The sequence below is a fragment of the Pleurodeles waltl genome, chromosome 7 (genome assembly GCF_031143425.1).
Source record: "Pleurodeles waltl isolate 20211129_DDA chromosome 7, aPleWal1.hap1.20221129, whole genome shotgun sequence".
NCBI classification, from domain to species: Eukaryota; Metazoa; Chordata; class Amphibia; order Caudata; family Salamandridae; genus Pleurodeles; species Pleurodeles waltl.
The window spans coordinates 1,448,846,705-1,448,866,242 of NC_090446.1; positions in this window are offsets into that span (position 1 = coordinate 1,448,846,705).

Sequence of the window (19,538 nt, forward strand, 5' to 3'; positions counted from 1 at the left end):
TAATACCAGTGATTTAGCCATACCACCCCTTGCCAAACTGTACATCAGTGAGTCTGTTTGCTTAAAAGGCGACTACAGGTGCGCCCTGTCTTTAAAGTTGCTGGTATCTTCTTTGCTTTGGGGGACAGCACTCATTCCAAGAATGCTCTTGTGTAATGGAGGAAACATGGCAAGGGTGAACAAAACCAGAAGGGCTTGTTTGGAGATTTACTGCCGCTCCTTTGGTGCTGAAATCCCCGCATCTTTTCGTTTATTGCACTGCCTTACCTTTCCTGCATTGTGATTTCTCGGGCACGCCCCTCTCCGGCCAGCGCCGGGCTGTAGCATTACACGTCTACCCCTCTGCAGAACTTAACTCGAGAGACAGTAGTACAGAGTATCGGGTTCTGCGAGGGCGGAAACAATGGAGTAACGAAACTTTGGAGGGGGGGGGGGCGGCCTGTGCAAGGACACGGAGGGCCCCTCCGGACATATTCAGGAGCTCTCGGTCCGGGACCGTGATGAGGGGCCCCCTGGAGCCCCTCGACCGCGGGGGCTGCGGGGGCCTTTGTTACCTCCATGGGCGGAAAATAAAAGCGAAATGATTCGTTGTAAATTGCACATCTCTGTAATTGTAGGCATAGGGATAACCCTATCTACCACAGCACTGCTTTAGAGGGATTGCAAGCCTATCTCTTTCCATCCGAGTCATGGGCGTAGGAAGTGTAGGGGACGCGGGGGACACAGGGGACAGACAGGGTTGGGTGGACAGGGGAACAAAAGAAAGTCATACTCCGGGGCCTCCTCAGCCATACCCCACTGCAGCCTCTAACCAGATTCCCGCTGATAAAGAGGAGGATGAACATGCCGCCCTCCCGGACGTCTTCAGCTTTTCAGTGCTGCTATAACTGGGGGCAGGTCAGGTGCCTCTGCACCCCCAGGTAGCTTGCAAAGGCTTAGCAGGGCAATGGGTAGGACAGTGAGGTTACTGCTTCTTTCTGCTTCCGAAAGACCTGAATGGTTGAATGCTATTAAGCACAGAACAGCTGTTTGTCACTGTTAGAAATGGGGTCTTTGGTTGACAGTCAGGTTAAAAGAGAATCACCTTCAGCTAACCCCTGCTTACCCCCTTGGTAGCTTGGCAGAGCAGTAGGCTTAACTTCAGAGTGCTAGGTGTAAAGTATTTGTACCAACACACACAGTAACTTAATGAAAACACTACAAAATGACACAACACCAGTTTAGAAAAATAGGAAATATTTATCTAAACAAAACAAGACCAAAACCACAAAAATCTAGCATACACAAGTCAAGTTATGAATTTTGAAAGATTAAACTAAAAAATAGCGCTTAGAAACAAAAACGCTTCGATGAGGTGTTAACACAGCGTCGTGACGGAGTCGTTCCCAACAAGCCGACACCAGCGGCGCCGGACACGGAGTCGCGTAGACCCCCAAGTACAGTACCTTTGGTGAAGAGTGAAAACAAGCCGATGCCCTAAGTCGGGGATTGCGGCGTCTGTGCGAAATGTTGAATCCGCGCACTTCGAGCGGCGTCGGTCACGACGTGGTGCAGCGACTTCCACTGAGTCGTGGACTTCAGCGAGGCTGCAGCGGCGTCGGGCCTGCGAAGAGCGTCGCATTCCAGCAAAGGTCACGGCGTCTGGTGCAGACGGTGTCACCGGATTCAGCAGCGGCGTCGGTCCGAAGTCGTCCGAAGTCGATTTCCTTGGATTTCCACCAGCTTTCCTTTCAAGGGCCCAGGGACTGGATAGGGCACCACTTGTCAGAGCAGGAGTCTCTCCAGAGACTCCAGGTGCTGGCAGAGAGAAGTCTTTGCTGTCCTTGAGACTTCAAACAACATGAGGCAAGCTCTAAATCAAGCCCTTGGAGATTTCTTCACAAGATGGAAGGCACACAAAGTCCAGTCTTTGCCCTCTGACTCTGGCAGAAGCAGCACTGCAGGAAAGCTCCACAAAGCACAGGCAGGGCAGCATTTCTTCCTCAGCTATTCAGCTCTTCTCCAGGCAGAGGTTCCTCTTGGTTCCAGAAGTGTTTCTAAAGTCTGTGGTTTTGGGTGCCCTTCTTATACCCAATTTCTCCTTTGAAGTAGGCCTACTTCAAAGTAAAGTCTCTTTTGAATGTGAAATCCTGCCTTGCCCAGGCCAGGCCCCAGACACTCACCAGGGGGTCGGAGACTGCATTGTGTGAGGACAGGCACAGCCCTTTCAGGTGTAAGTGACCACTTCTCCCCTCCCTCCTAGCACAGATGGCTCGTCAGGAAATGCAGACTACACCCCAGCTCCTTTTGTGTCACTGTCTAGTGTGAGGTGCAACCAGCCCAACTGTCAAACTGACCCAGACAGGGAATCCACAAACAGGCAGAGTCACAGAAATGGTATAAGAAAGAAAATGCTCACTTACTAAAAGTGGCATTTACAAACGCACAATCTTAGAATCAACTTTACTAAAAGATGTATTTTTAAATTGTGAGCTCAGAGACCCCAAACTCCACATGTGCATCCGCTCCCAAAGGGAATCTACACTTTAATCAGATTTAAAGGTAGCCCCCATGTTAACCTATGAGAGGGACAGGCCTTGCAACAGTGAAAAACGAATTTAGCAATATTTCACTGTCAGGACATATAAAACACATTACTATGGCCCTCATTCTGACCCTGGCGGTCTTTGACCGCCAGGGCGGAGGACCGCGGGAGCACCGCCGACAAGCCGGCGGTGCTTCAATGGGGATTCCGACCGCGGCGGTAAAGCCGCGGTCGGACCGGCACCACTGGCGGGGTCCCGCCAGTGTACCGCGGCCCCATTGAATCCTCCGCGGCGGCGCAGCTTGCTGCACCGCCGCGGGGATTCTGACCCCCCCTACCGCCATCCAGATCCCGGCGGTCGGACCGCCGAGATCCGGATGGCGGTAGGGGGGGTCGCGGGGCCCCTGGGGGCCCCTGCAGTGCCCATGCCACTGGCATGGGCATTGCAGGGGCCCCCGTAAGAGGGCCCCTACATGTATTTCACTGTCTGCTGCGCAGACAGTGAAATACGCGACGGGTGCAACTGCACCCGTCGCACAGCTTCCACTCCGCCGGCTCGATTCCGAGCCGGCTTCATCGTGGAAGCCTCTTTCCCGCTGGGCTGGCTGGCGGTCTGAAGGAGACCGCCCGCCAGCCCAGCGGGAAAGTCAGAATTACCGCCGCGGTCTTTCGACCGCGGAACGGTAACCTGACGGCGGGACTTTGGCGGGCGGCCTCCGCCGCCCGCCAAGGTCAGAATGAGGGCCTATATGTCTTACCTTAACCATACACTGCACCCTGCGCTTGGGGCTACCTAGGGCCTACCTTAGGGGTGCCTTACATGTAAGAAAAGGGAAGGTTTAGGCCTGGCAAGTGGGTACACTTGCCAAGTCGAATTTACAGTGCACATTTACACACACAGACACTGCAGTGGCAAGTCTGAGCCATGATTACAGAGTTACTTGTGTGGGTGGCACAACCAGTGCTGCAGGCCCACTAGTAACATTTGCTTTACAGGCCCTGGGCACCTCTAGTGCACTTTACTAGGGACTTAACAGTAAAACAAATATGCCAATCATGGAGAACCAATTACATACACATTTTAAACAGGAGCACTTGCACTTTAGCACTGGTTAGCAGTGGTAAAGTGCCCAGAGTAATAAAAACAGCAAAATCAGAGTCCAGCACACATCAATAACCTGGGGAACAGAGGCAAAAAGTTAAGGGAGACCACGCCAAGGATGAAAAGTCTAACAGTCACAAATTACATTTAACTTTCCTGTAGCTCCATGTTTACATTTGTATTCCAGGTAAGCACACCTTTTTCAAAGAACTGGCACATGAAATTCGTAATAAAGAAGTATATCTAAATTTTTCATTTTTTTAAGCCTCTTTATATTATTGCTTTTAGTTTACATCTCAATTTATATACCACTTGTGAACAATGTGGTTCCATATATACATGTTTGCGTGTGTTTTGTAGGTATGAAGTACTTCTTTAAAAAGGCTATGGTATAACGTTTAACCACAATCACTTAACAAAACTAGTCAGTCTATGGGTATTTTTCACTGGATCTAATGATTTTGGAATCACTTTGCTGTGTGGCTGCTAGCAAACCATCATCCCTTCAAGTCTGTTCCTGCAACTTGGGGCACCACTTTGTCAATGCAAACAAATATTAAAACATTAGTGGAGCACATCTGCCATTGTTATGCAACCAATCTACTTCTTTGTCCTCCTGCAGTGGTCCTTGCATAGGTCTATATTTAATAAAACTCTGCAGCACTTCACACCACAAATCTGACAACAGGTGCCTACACATTCCTCATGCCTTCTCTCTCCTTAATGTCTATTCCTTGCCCTACCCCAAACTTCAATATGTCTTTTCCATCATGCAAATGTTGGTCCATGATTAGATTTCCACATCACTGCCACCAGTTGTTTGACCAATGAGAGTGTCAAGTCTAATAGTCTATTATTCACTTTTGCAAGCTTTAGACCAACTAGGGTATCCACCTAGTAAACAAATTCTGGCCTGCATTTAATCATTCTGTCTTGTGGCCCTCTTAAATGCTGTGTTATCTGAGGCCTATATTCCCTAATTCAGATGTAATCCCACAATGTCTTGAAATAATTTGCATATAGAGATTGGCCTCAGGCACAAGGCTTAGGGTTGCCTTCATATATTTCACAGATTTTCATGGAGAAGAGGTATGACTGGTGTGGAAAGTGAAATCGTATATACTTCAGCCTAGCGTTTCTCAGCACTTTTTGAGTATTCCTTGTCCATTCCTTGTCTTTTATCTTGTGGCCTACACTAGTCTCCGATCTTTCTCTAGATGAGCCTAGACCCCTTCTAAACATTCCATTAAGTGCTGTTTAGAGATATGCAACCATGTGCCTACTATCCCCTATTGTCAGCGCTGAACTGATGCATGTATATTCCTGTGCCCCATAATCCCTCAAATGTTAGTTTCAGTGCAGCACATTTAACCCCTTCCCCGCCACGGACGTAATGGTTACGTCCATGGCAGCGCCCGTGTGGCGCCATGGACGTAACCATTACGTCCTGAATGCTGCCCTCGGGAGAAGCGCTAGCGCTCCTCCCGAGGGCCGCCCCCCCACCCCCCTAGGTCAGGGCTGACAGGGGAATCCCTTCCCCTTCAACCCCTGACCCCCCCCCACACCCCCTGTGACGTCAGCGCACGAGCGTGCGCTGACAATCACACAACCTCCCCCATCGCGCTGGAAGCAGAGCTTCCAGCGCGATCGAAAGAGAAATGCTCAGCATTTCTCTTTCGATCACGTGGGGGAGGCCCGGAGGGGCTTCAAAGGGAAGGAAATGTATTTCCTTCCCTTTGAAGTCTCTCCGAGGGTTTCAAAAGCCGGATTGCTTGCAATCCGGCTTTTGAAACCCCACTAGACACCAGGGATTTTTTTTTTTCTATGAAATTGACAGAAGGGAGCGACCCCTTGAGCAAGGGTCGCTCCCAGGGGGTCGTTTTTTTTAAAGGCCTTTTCTGCCCCCCCTGGGGGCAGATCGGCCTATTATTAGGCCGATCTGCCCCCAGGGGGGGCAGAAACCTCTAGACACCAGGGATACTTTTTTTTGGTTTGTTTTTTTATTTGTTTTCTTTTGTTTTTTAGGTGTGGGATGTGACCCCTTAGGCAAGGGTCGCTCCCATAGGGGGAAATTATATTTAGGCCATTTCTGCCCCCTTTGGGGGCAGATTGGCTTATTTTTATGAGGCCAATCTGCCCCCAAGGGGGGCAGAAACCACTAGACACCAGGAAGTTTTTTTTGTTTGTTTGTTTTTCACGTAAGGGGAGCGACCCCTTATTCAAGGGTCGTTCCCTTGGGGGGCAAATTTATTTTAGGCCATTTTTGCCCCCCATGGGGGCAGATCAGCCTATTTTTATTAGGCCGATCTGCCCCCACGGGGGGCAGAAACCACTAGGCACCAGGGATTTTTGTTGTTGTTGTGTTTTACAGATGGGGAGCGTCCCCTTAGGCAAGGGTCGCTCCCCTGGGGGGCAAATTGTATTTAGACCATTTCTGCCCCCCTTGGGGGCAGATTGGCCGATTGTAGGTCAATCTGCCCCCAAGGGGGGCAGAAACCACTAGGCACCAGGGATCTTTTTTTTGCGCAGTCACGCAAGGGGAGCGACCTTGCAGGCAAGGGTCGCTCCCCGGGGGGGGGGGGTGGGGGGGCAAATTTATTTTAGGCCATTTCTGCCCCCCTGGGGGCAGATCGGCCTATTGGTATTAGGCCGATCTGCCCCCGGGGGGGGCAGAAACCTTTAGGCGCCAGGGCAAATTTTTTTTTGTGTGGGTTTTTTTTTTGTTTGTTTGTTTTTTTAGAGATGGGGAGCGACGCATTAGGCAAGGGTCGCTCCCCTGGGGGGCAAATTGTATTTAGACCATTTCTGCCCCCCTTGGGGCAGATTGGCCGATTGTAGGTCAATCTGCCCCCAAGGGAGGCAGAAACCACTAGGCACCAGGGATCTTTTTTTTGCGCAGTCAAGCAAGGGGAGCGACCTTGCAGGCAAGGGTCGCTCCCCTGGGGGGGTGGGGGGGCAAATTTATTTTAGGCCATTTCTGCCCCCCTGGGGGCAGATCGGCCTATTGGTATTAGGCCGATCTGCCCCCGGGGGGGGGCAGAAACCTTTAGGCGCCAGGGCACATTTTTTTTTGTGTGGGTTTTTTTTTTTTTTTTTTTTTAGAGATGGGGAGCGACGCATTAGGCAAGGGTCGCTCCCCTGGGGGGCAAATTGTATTTAGACCATTTCTGCCCCCCTTGGGGGCAGATTGGCCGATTGTAGGTTAATCTGCCCCCAAGGGGGGCAGAAACCACTAGGCACCAGGGATCTTTTTTTTGCGCCGTCACGCAAGGGGAGCGACCTTGCAGGCAAGGGTCGCTCCCCGGGGGGCTTGGGGGGGCAAATTTATTTTAGGCCATTTCTGCCCCCCCTGGGGGCAGATCGGCCTATTGGTATTAGGCCGATGTGCCCCCGGGGGGGCAGAAACCTCTAGGCACCAGGGCAAATTGTTTTTTTTGTGGTTTTTTTTTGTTTGTTTGTTTGTTTTTGTAGAGATGGGGAGCGACCCATTAGGCAAGGGTCGCTCCCCTGGGGGGCAAATTGCATTTAGACCATTTCTGCCCCCCTTGGGGGCAGATTGGCCGATTGTAGGTCAATCTGCCCCACGGGGGGCAGAAACCACTAGGCACCAGGGATTTTTGTTGTTGTTGTGTTTTACAGATGGGGAGCGTCCCCTTAGGCAAGGGTCGCTCCCCTGGGGGGCAAATTGTATTTAGACCATTTCTGCCCCCCTTGGGGGCAGATTGGCCGATTGTAGGTCAATCTGCCCCCAAGGGGGGCAGAAACCACTAGGCACCAGGGATCTTTTTTTTGCGCAGTCACGCAAGGGGAGCGACCTTGCAGGCAAGGGTCGCTCCCCGGGGGGGTGGGGGGGCAAATTTATTTTAGGCCATTTCTGCCCCCCTGGGGGCAGATCGGCCTATTGGTATCAGGCCGATCTGCCCCCGGGGGGGGCAGAAACCTTTAGGCGCCAGGGCTATTTTTTTTTTGTGTGTTTTTTTTTTTTGTTTGTTTGTTTTTTTAGAGATGGGGAGCGACGCATTAGGCAAGGGTCGCTCCCCTGGGGGGCAAATTGTATTTAGACCATTTCTGCCCCCCTTGGGGGCAGATTGGCCAATTGTAGGTCAATCTGCCCCCAAGGGGGGCAGAAACCACTAGGCACCAGGGATCTTTTTTTTGCGCAGTCAAGCAAGGGGAGCGACCTTGCAGGCAAGGGTCGCTCCCCGGGGGGGGTGGGGGGGCAAATTTATTTTAGGCCATTTCTGCCCCCCTGGGGGCAGATCGGCCTTTTGGTATTAGGCCGATCTGCCCCCGGGGGGGGGGCAGAAACCTTTAGGCGCCAGGGCAAATTTTTTTTTGTGTGGGTTTTTTTTTGTTTGTTTTTTTAGAGATGGGGAGCGACGCATTAGGCACGGGTCGCTCCCCTGGGGGGCAAATTGTATTTAGACCATTTCTGCCCCCCTTGGAGGCAGATTGGCCGATTGTAGGTCAATCTGCCCCCAAGGGGGGCAGAAACCACTAGGCACCAGGGATCTTTTTTTTGCGCCGTCACGCAAGGGGAGCGACCTTGCAGGCAAGGGTCGCTCCCCGGGGGGGTTGGGGGGGCAAATTTATTTTAGGCCATTTCTGCCCCCCCTGGGGGCAGATCGGCCTATTGGTATTAGGCCGATCTGCCCCCGGGGGGGCAGAAACCTCTAGGCACCAGGGCAAATTGTTTTTTTTGTGGTTTTTTTTTGTTTGTTTGTTTGTTTTTGTAGAGATGGGGAGCGACCCATTAGGCAAGGGTCGCTCCCCTGGGGGGCAAATTGCATTTAGACCATTTCTGCCCCCCTTGGGGGCAGATTGGCCGATTGTAGGTCAATCTGCCCCAAGGGGGGCAGAAACCACTAGGCACCGGAGATTTTTTTTTTGGCACCAATGTCACGCAAGGGGGGGCGACCCCATAGGCAAGGGTCGCTCCCGGGGGGGCAGGGGGGTTGGGGGTGGGGGACAAATTTATTTTAGGCCATTTCTGCCCCCCCTGGGCCCGGCTGAGCTAGAGGCCAAAATCCACAGGTAGGCACTGTTTTCTATGAAGAAATGTGATGTGTCCTTGTTGTGTTTTGGGCCATTTCCTGTCGCGGGCGCTAGGCCTACCCACACCAGTGAGGTATCATTTTTATCGGGAGACTTGGGGGAACGCTAGGTGGAAGGAAATTTGTGGCTCCTCTCAGATTCCAGAACTTTCTGTCACTGAAATGTGAGGAAAACATGTTTTTTTAGCAAAATTTTGAGGTTTGCAAAGGATTCTGGGTAACAGAACCTGGTCAGAGCCCCACAATTCACCCCATCTTGGATTCCCCTGGGTTTCTAGTTTTCATAAATGCGCTGGTTTGCTAGGTTTCCCCAGGTGCCGGCTGAGCTAGAGGCCAAAATCCACAGGTAGGCCCTGTTTTCTATGAAAAAATGTGATGTGTCCAGGTTGTGTTTTGGGCCATTTCCTGTCGCGGGCGCTAGGCCTACCCACACAAGTGAGGTATCATTTTTATCGGGAGACTTGGGGGAACGCTGGGTGGAAGGAAATTTGTGGCTCCTCTTAGATTCCAGAACTTTCTGTCACCGAAATGTGAGGAACATGTGTTTTTTTAGCCAAATTTTGAGGTTTGCAAAGGATTCTGGGTAACAGAACCTGGTCCGAGCCCCGCAAGTCACCCCTCCTTGGATTCCCCTAGGTCTCTAGTTTTCAGAAATGTACAGGTTTGGTAGGTTTCCCTAGGTGCCGGCTGAGCTAGAGGCCAAACTCTACAGGTAGGCACTTCGCAAAAAACACCTCTGTTTTTTCCCAAAATTTAGGATGTGTCCACGTTGCGCTTTGGGGTGTTTCCTGTCGCCGGCACTAGGCCTACCCACAAAAGTGAGGTATCATTTTTATCGGGAGACTTGGGGGAACGCTGGGTGGAAGGGAATTTGTAGCTCCTCTCAGATTCCAGAACTTTCTGACACAGAAATGTGAGGAACATGTATTTTTTTAGCCAAATTTTGAGGTTTGCATAGGATTCTGGGTAACAGAACCTGGTCCGAGCCCCGTAAGTCACCCCTCCTTGGATTCCCCTAGGTCTCTAGTTTTCAGAAATGCACAGGTTTGGTAGGTTTACCTAGGTGCCGGCTGAGCTAGAGGCCAAAATCTACAGGTAGGCACTTCGCAAAAAACACCTCTGTTTTTTTCCAAAATTTAGGATGTGTCCACGTTGCGCTTTGGGGTGTTTCCTGTCGCCGGCGCCAGGCCTACCCACGCAAGTGAGGTATCATTTTTATCGGGAGACTTGGGGGAACGCTGGGTGGAAGGAAATTTGTAGCTCCTCTCAGATTCCAGAACTTTCTGCCACAGAAATGTGAGGAACATGTGTTTTTTAGCCAAATTTTGAGGTTTGCAAAGGATTCTGGGTAACAGAACCTGGTCCGAGCCCCGCAAGTCACCCCTCCTTGGATTCCCCTAGGTCTCTAGTTTTCAGAAATGCACAGTTTTGGTAGGTTTCCCTAGGTGCCGGCTGAGCTAGAGGCCAAAATCTACAGGTAGGCACTTCGCAAAAAACACCTCTGTTTTTTTCCAAAATTTAGGATGTGTCCACGTTGCGCTTTGGGGTGTTTCCTGTCGCCGGCGCTAGGCCTACCCACGCAAGTGAGGTATCATTTTTATCGGGAGACTTGGGGGAACGCTGGGTGGAAGGAAATTTGTAGCTCCTCTCAGATTCCAGAACTTTCTGCCACAGAAATGTGAGGAACATGTGTTTTTTTAGCCAAATTTTGAGGTTTGCAAAGGATTCTGGGTAACAGAACCTGGTCCGAGCCCCGCAAGTCACCCCTCCTTGGATTCCCCTAGGTCTCTAGTTTTCAGAAATGCACAGGTTTGGTAGGTTTCCCTAGGTGCCGGCTGAGCTAGAGGCCAAAATCTACAGGTAGGCACTTCGCAAAAAACACCTCTGTTTTTTTCCAAAATTTAGGATGTGTCCACGTTGCGCTTTGGGGTGTTTCCTGTCGCGGGCGCTAGGCCTACCCACGCAAGTGAGGTATCATTTTTATCGGGAGACTTGGGGGAACATAGATTAGCAAAACAAGTGTTATTGCCCCTTGTCTTTCTCTACATTTTTTCCTTCCAAATATAGGAGAGTGTGTAAAAAAGACATCTATTTGATAAAAGCCCTGTAATTCACATGCTAGTATGGTCACCCCGGAATTCAGAGATGTGCAAATAACCACTGCTCCTCAACACCTTATCTTGTGCCCTTTTTGGAAATACAAAGGTTTTCTTGATAGCAATTTTTTACTCTTTATATTTCAGCAAATGAATTGCTGTATACCCGTTATAGAATGAAAACACACGTCAGGGTGCAGCTCATTTATTGGCTCTGGGTTCCTCGGGTTCTTGATGAACCTACAAGCCCTATATATCCCCGCAACCAGAGGAGTCCAGCAGATGTAACGGTATATTGCTTTCGATAATCTGACATTGCAGGGAAAAGTTACAGAGTAAAACGTAGAGAAACATTTATGTTTTTTTCACCTAAATTTCAATATTTTTCTTTTTCAGTTGTTATTTTCTGTAGGAAACCCTTGTAGGATCTACACAAATGACCCCTTGCTGAATTCAGAATTTTGTCTAGGTTTCAGAAATGTTTAGGTTTCTGGGATCCAGCATTGGTTTCATGCCCATTTCTGTCACTGACTGGAAGGAGGCTGAAAGCACAAAAAATTGCAAAAATGGGGTATGTCCCAGAAAAATGCCAAAATTGTGTTGAAAAATTGGGTTTTCTGATTCAAGTCTGCCTGTTCCTGAAAGCTGGGAAGCTGCTGAGTTTAGCACCGCAAACCCTTTGTTGATGCCATTTTCAGGGGAAAAACCACAAGCCTTCTTCTGCAGCCACTTTTTCCAATTTTTTTGAAAAAAACAAAATTTTCCCTGTATTTTGGCCAATTTCTTGGCCTCTTTCAGGGGAACCCACAAAGTCTGGGTACCTCCAGAATCCCTAGGATGTTGGAAAAAAAGGACGCAAATTTGGCTTGGTTAGCTTATGTGGACAAAAAGTTATGCGGGCCTAAGCGCGAACTGCCCCAAATAGGCAAAAAAAGGCCTGGCACAGGAGGGGGAAAAGGCCTGGCAGCGAAGTGGTTAAAAAAAATTACTATTTTCCAAGCCCAAACAGGGAGTTATGCCCGTGGGAGGCCAAACAATGACAAAGCTGAAGCATGCAATGGTTGTCCAGAGGTCCTTTCAATGCCTAGTTTCCAAAATGTAATTGGTCCTGAAAGTAATGAACTGGGTCTAGGGGTTTGGTGGACTTCCGAATTAGAAACACAATCAGAGCACCCTGGTTTGGTTATTACCCCAATTTCACCAGTTCCTCAACACTCACACCATCAATCCATCTTGCTATACATTGCAGATGGGCTGCCAGGTAATATAATTCTAACTCAGGAACACTAAGGCCCCCTTCCAAAACTGTGTGTTTAACAGACTTCCAACACAACACTCTGTCTTCCTCTGTTCCATACTGGTGCTTGAAGGAGAGTGTCTATGAAAAACACTTGAGAGAGCCGCAAACCAGGGAGTTGGTAAAAGCATAGTAGCTTGTGCAGGGCCCCCATCTTGGCAAGAGCGAGCCTTGACATAATTGTCAGGATGAGGGAGTGCCAAAATGCCACAGATCCTTTCAAAGCACTTAGGCCCATATTTATACTTTTTGACGCTAAACTGCGCTAACGCAGTTTAGCGTCAAAAAATTTAGCGCCGTCTAACGCCATTCCGAAGCGCCATGCGGGCGCCGTATTTATGGAATGGCGTTAGCCGGCGCAAGCAGACCGGCGCTGCCTGGTGTGCGTGGAAAAAAACCACGTAGACCAGGCAGCGCCGGCGTAGGGGGAAAATGGCGCTAGGGCGTCTTAAAATGGCGCAAGTCGGGTTGACGCTAAAAAATCGTCTTAACCCGATTTGCGCCATTTTTTCGACACCCAGACGCCATTTAAATGACTCCTGTCTTAGTAAAGACAGGAGTCATGCCCCCTTGCCCAATGGCCATGCCCAGGGGACTTATGTCCCCTGGGCATGGTCATTGGGCATAGTGGCATGTAGGGGGGCACAAATAAGGCCCCCCTATGCCACCCAAAAAAAATTGAAAAATATAAAAAATTATACTTACGTGAACTTACCTGAATGTCCCTGGGGTGGGTCCCTCCATCCTTGGGTGTCCTCCTGGGGTGGGCAGGGGTGGCAGGGGGGGTCCCTGGGGGCAGGGGAGGGCACCTGTGGGCTCATTTTGAGCCCACAGGCCCCTTAACGCCTACCCTGACCCAGGCGTTAAAAAGTGGCGCAAATGCGGGGTTTTTTGTCCCGCCACCTCCCGGGCGTGATTTTTGCCCGGGAGTATAAATACGACGCATTTGCGTCGCCGTCATTTTTTTAGACGGGAACGCCTTCCTTGCATCTCATTAACGCAAGGAAGGCGTTCACGCTAAAAAATGACGCTCTTTGCCCATACTTTGGCGCTAGACGCGTCTAACGCCAAAGTATAAATATGGCGTTAGTTTTGCGCCGAATTTGCGTCGAAAAAAACGACGCTAATTCGGCGCAAACGGAGTATAAATACGGGCCTTAATGTGACTCCCAAGTTACTGTTTCTCTGGTCCATTGGTCAGTGATGTATATTCACCCCAAATATTTAAAGGGGTGAGAAGCCTACTGCATTCCTATGGATTCCATTCCATTAGAAACCAGAAAAACGGTCACCCACGCCCTCATCAGCAAAAGACTGGACTACGGCAACGCCCTCTACGCAGGGACTACAGCCAAGCTTCAGAGAAAACTCCAGCGCATCCAGAACGCCGCCGCATGTCTCATCCTCAAACACCCTCGCCAGGAGCACATCTCCACCCACCTCATATCCCTACACTGGCTGCCCATCAACAAAAGGATCGTCTTCAAAATCCTAATCCACGCTCACAAAGCCCTCCACGACACCAGGCCGGCCTACCTCAACGAACGAATCAACTTCCACAACCCGACTGTACAGCTCTGCTCCGCCGACCTCGCCCTCGCAACAGTCCCCCGCATCCAATGCACCACCTCCAGCGGCAGATCTTTCTCCCACCTTGCCGCCAAAATCTGGAACTCCCTCCCCACCAACCTACGCAAGACCCAGGACCTCCTAACTTTCAGAAAGCACCTTAAAACATGGCTCTTCAAGCAACCCCAGCGCCTTGAGACCCTACCGGGTGAGTAGCGCCCTTAAGATATTTGATTGATTGATTCCTATTGCAGCTAGGTCCAGTTCCTCCTTATCCCAGCTAACCGAGAAGAAATGAGACTTAGTAGTATTTGTCTTAAGCCCAGCAACCATTCCAAACTCATCTAGAAGGTGCAGGGTAGACCTTAAATCTGATGTCCATCTGTGCACATATGATAATAAAAAGTATCCGTGAAGTGATATATTATGCACCCTGTGCTATAGTGGGATACCTATAGTGGGATCCCTCTGGTCCCCCCCCACCCTCTGCCTTACCACCACAAGACGTTTAATAGAGTAGTAAAAAGCAGAGGGAAAAGTAGGCAACCCTGTCACATCTCATGTTACATAAAATATTATTGATATACATACCGTCTGGTTTTTCTCAGGACCACTAGATTAGAGTACTATATTGTATTACATTTAATCCAATACACCTCCAACTTCATTCTATCCATAACCGCCTCAAGATAATTCCATTTTACAGTGTTGAAGACATGTTCAAGGTTGACAGAGGCAATCGTTGCACCAGGGAATAAGGCTACATTTGTCTCATCTAGAATTTTATATAGTCTCCTGAGATTATCTGATGTGTTAAAGGCAGGTATGAAACCATTCTGAACCCAGTGGATCAAACCCAACAGATGCTGGTAAAGTCAAGTTGCCAAAACTTTACTAATGATTTTAAAATCCAGGTTCAGCATTGAAAAGGTTCTATATGATGAAGCAAAGTCCTGATTCTTTCCTGGATCAAAAAGTGGTACCACTATAGCCTCCCTAATTGAAGCTGGGAACTCGCCGTTCTCCTAAGCTGCTCCATATACCTTGACCAAATGCAGTACCTAGTTAGTAGAAGCAATTGACTCTTTTGGCAGCTCGTCATTCCGAGTGGTTTTACCCCTAGCCATGTGTGTAATGGCTTGTCTGATTTCATTTTCTGTGATTAGCCCCCTCTAGAGTCTCTCTTCTCTCTGAGTCCACCGCACTCAGAGGAGCCTTGTTCAAAAATGCATTCACCTCTTTCATTAGTGCCCCACCAGTTTGGGCTTAGAGAGCCCTATAATATTCTACAATGGTGTCATTAATTTGCATCTGGAAGCATAGCACGTGACCTCTGGGATCCTGTATTTGTGTGATATTTAGACCCTGTACTCTCTAAAGCACCAACCAAGCCAGCATCCTCCCAGGCCACCTATCCCTTTCATATACCCATTGGTATACTCCTTGTAATTATAACAACGCAACTTCTCAATGATCTGAATATATCTCTCCCTACTGTCAGCTACTTTATTCTTAGTAGCCCTGGCCTCTACTGCATCTAATGCCAACCCATGAATGGATTTGTTGTGATTCATCTTCTAGCGCCTTCCAATTCCAATTACCCTACGGAAATGGCTACCTTACACCACCACCTTAAATACCTCCCATTCAACAATCACATTGGATGCTGTACCTTGGTTACTGCAGAAGTATTCCTTATTCACCTCCTCCAATACAGTCTCAGTTGTGGGGTCTTCTCAGTTGTACTCCCACCAAAAGTGGATTAATGTCTTACAATGTTCTGCCAAAGTACTTTGAACTCACCACGCATTGACTTAACAGACTAGAGCAGAACACTGCATCCAATCACATGTAAACATCATACATACTGGAGTAAAATTCGTATTTCTTATGGTGTCTGTGTTGGAGCTTCCAAACATCCAGCAATTCAAAATTCGCTTTCCAACTAGTAAAGCCCTTGGTCGCTTTAATGCAATCTAGATGTACATCCCTGACACAGTTAAATCCCCTCCAATGAGCATAGAAACCAAGTCAGCAATGCAAGGAATGGTACCTGCTTCTGATTAGGCACATAAATACTGACCAACAATAACTCCTGCCCATCAAACTTACCTGCCACCAACACATATCTTCTCTCTTTACTACAGTATATGAGGCAGGGAACATTACCCCAGCCCTGATCAAGATAAGCCCCTCCCCCTGCAAAAGATGAGTGTCCTGTCATTACTATCTGGCCCTTCCATCTCCATTCTAGTCTACACACCACAGTCTTAGTAAGATGGGGCCTTGGAGGAATGTGATATGCATATCACTTCTCTTCAAGTGTGCAATGATCTTATGCCTTTTAGTTGCCGAGTCCAGTCCTTTTACATTCCATGTAATAAGGAAGATCTTATTCTTCAGTGACACAATATTGAGTGTTCGAATGGGAATCTATATTGTCACCCTGTCAAGTAAAAGGCCATCAGGTAGCCTAGTTGCCTGTTTGACAGAGCATACAAGGGTATGTCCCTCTACAGAGCACTACCACTTGATAGAACCATGACTGGAGTCTCAAAAACTAACATCAAGAGCCAACAAAACCTTTTGATGGGTAAAAATTACCCTTTTAACTAGTAATAAGGCACCACTAGACAGGCTTTGTTGCTCCCAAGGCACGGTGCATGGTATTTGAAAGGAGCAATTTTATGCTAACATGTCCTACTGTACAGTGACTAGCACCCAAAAGCTATTTTCACTGTAGCAGGCCTAGCTGTCCTATGCAGAAAACCAGACGACAGATTAAACTCATACTTCCTGTATCCCAGGAATAGGACTAACTATAAAAATAATTTATCAACTACTCTTAATAATTATAAAAAATCCAATAATATGGGGAAAGAAGATTATCCTATGAGATATCTGTCTCTTGGTTATACATATAGTACTTGGGGTGCACTTCAAAGGGCAAAACAGGTTGCCAAGACAATTTTTGTGTTCTGCAGTCTGGTTTTTAGAAAACCTTGCTTTTTCCCTACCAGACATCTGCACCTGAGCTTATTGTGGATGCAGTGGTCATCAGACACTGGATTTTAGTTTTAGATGTGAGAGGATACTATAGTACACTCCAAACATACACACTGAGCTCTCGGAGCCCACGTTTAGTGTGGCCAAAGTCTTTCACCATCATCAAAAAGTCCAGAGTGCGCAAGGTTGGCCCCAGGAACTTATACCCCTATGGTTAGGGTGTGCAGAGGAGTCTTTTCCAAATGCTAGCTCCTGGCAGGCATAAATGTGGCACATCCTGTGACCCACTTCAGAACACTCCCAAACACTCCCAGATCTGAGGAAGAACAGTAGAGGACTGTACCTGCTATCTCTGTCCTGAGAGGAGTCCTAAAGGACTGGACATGCTTCCTTTTGTACACAGGACAAAGAAGTGGACCAAAGGGTGATATGGCTGACCTCCTGTTCAAGCGACATGGACACAAGAAGCTACAAGAGGCTTTTACAACAACTGCCCAGCTGACCAGTGGCAACTGGACCTGGAATGAAAACTGCTGTTGGTGTCTGCCTAACACTCTGTGAGACTCTTAAATGCCTCCCTGGAGGTTCTGGGGCAGAGGGGAGGAACTTTATGAGTGTACTCTTATTGTGGAATGTGACACAAAGAGCTAAAGTCAAAAGGGGCATTCTTTGACCAGGACAAATGCGGTTGGTGTATCTGACCTGCTTATGGTAGTCAGCTTTAAGTTTCACTTAGAGCCACATCAATCAAAAGCATTGACTCACTGGTGCTTTGAGTTTCTGGAGCTATTTCTACATAAAACTCACATCTCTGGTTCCCTTTATTGGATTTTTGTAATTTTTGTGCTATTTTGGTTAATTGTTTCTACTCTATTTTTCTAATTCACTTTGGGATTTTGATTATTTAGCATTTCGCTCACAGACAATGGGTACTTTTGTGTGGGGTAAATGGAGAAACTTCAGGACGCCCCCCCCCCCCAGAAATGGAGGCCCATAGTTATACTTTTTTTTCGCTACATTTGCATCATTTTTTGATGCAAAAGCGGCGCATACTTAGAAAATACAATATTTTCTAAGTCTGCGCCGCTTATACGTAACAAATGACACAAATGCAGCTAAAAAAAAGAATAAATATGGGCGTTAGTGGGGTATGTTCACTATCAACCACCCATTACACTGTCACTTCTGAACATCAACGAAACACCATTTCTGTGAATGCTTGCACGTGGTTCCAGCGGTTAATCTATAAAACAATGAGTGCCGGTGCCCAAAGAGCTGCTCGAATGCCTGCGTTCAGTGCTATTAAATGTCAGTGTGCCGAATATTGAGGGTGCGTAGTCCTGAATCCACCTCATGCCCGTTGTATCCCATGCCCAATGCTCCATGCCTCTTTAACTATGCTTGCATGCTCTTGTTTCTCTCTTTGTGACAGTTTTCTGTCTTTTCTCTTTCTCCTGTTTTCCCGTTTCTGTTCTTTCCCGAGCTTGCCCTCGGGAAATGTCTGAAGAGGAAAAATAAGTGCCAGTGCCCAAAACTAAGTGCCCACACCGGCAACCACCAGCTCAAATAACCCACTTCGTGGTCCTCAGTAGTGGGAAAAGGGGCAGGGCGGTGTGGCGCGTGGCAGGGGGTAGGCAAACAAAGAAAATATAATCAGAAAAAAAACCATACATTTCTTGCTGCGCCATACTTGACTCCTGGCACAGGCTCCCAGCCTGCCCTGCGTTCAATTCTAATGCAGCTTTCATGCTGCTGGCAGCATGAAAGCAGCGTTAGGATTGGATTGAGCCTCCAGCCAGGGCGCTCGAAGGCAGAGTGGAAGTCTCTGCCTGCTGTCTCCAACCCGGCATTGTTGCCGGGTTGGAGAGAGCCTAGTGCACATGTTTGTTGGGCCGGCCTGAGACACCTGGCCAAACATACATAGTTTATTATAATTTTCTTATAAAAGTTTTGCAGCTGCTGCTGCTGGCGGGGTGGGGAGGTTGAGGGGGTGCCGCTCCTCTGCCATAGAAGAGGAGCCACCACAGGTGGTCCTCTTGACACTCCTGGCACAGTGCAAAGATCTGACTAGGTCAATTTGCACGCATTGTGCAAACACTTCGGTGATACAATGCAATCCACTCTATAATCTATTTTCTGCATGAATTTTTAAATCCTCTTTAGTGGCAACATTTTTTTGTTCAGGATACAAAAGTATTGGGCTGATTAAATCCGCAAAATAATGACAGTTTGGGACGCTAGCCAGCTGGTGCACAAAATGGCCACAATAACTTGAGGCTCTTGCAATACAAGGACGAAATCCAACATAAGCCTGCCTCAGGATGGCTCATCGTGCCATCTAATCGTACCATATAGGACGCATACAAGTACAGGTACCCACCCGTATCACTTTAACGACAAGCGGCCAAGATTTAGGCACTTCCGACCCCCATCAATTATTGACTGCCGGAAGGAAGTGGCAGCTGCAAGGCCTACTCGTCAGATACATGTGACAGCTGCAACACAGTGAGTGGTACGGTGATAGGTGAGAGCCAAGAGGCAGCACTGGAGGCTGGTGCTTGGGCCGGTGGGTCCTGGCTTGGGCTGGGTTCAGTCCTGCGCTTCTGGTGTCAGCTGCTCAGTGCAGAGACTGGACAGCCCGCCTGGCAGAACATTGGTGTTGCTGGGCACGGCAGCCAGCCACGGATAAACTGGAGGTTTGCCCGCCCATTGTACGACGCTGATGAGCCAGAGTTACACTCTACATGTGCAACCAGGTAAAAAAAAAACAATTAAAACTGTCTTCCAGCCCATTTGCAGACACCCATGTCTGGGGGCCTTCTCTACATAAGTCCCAAAATATATTGATTCTGGCCCCCCCTCCTCTGCCAGCTACATGAATGGTTATCTG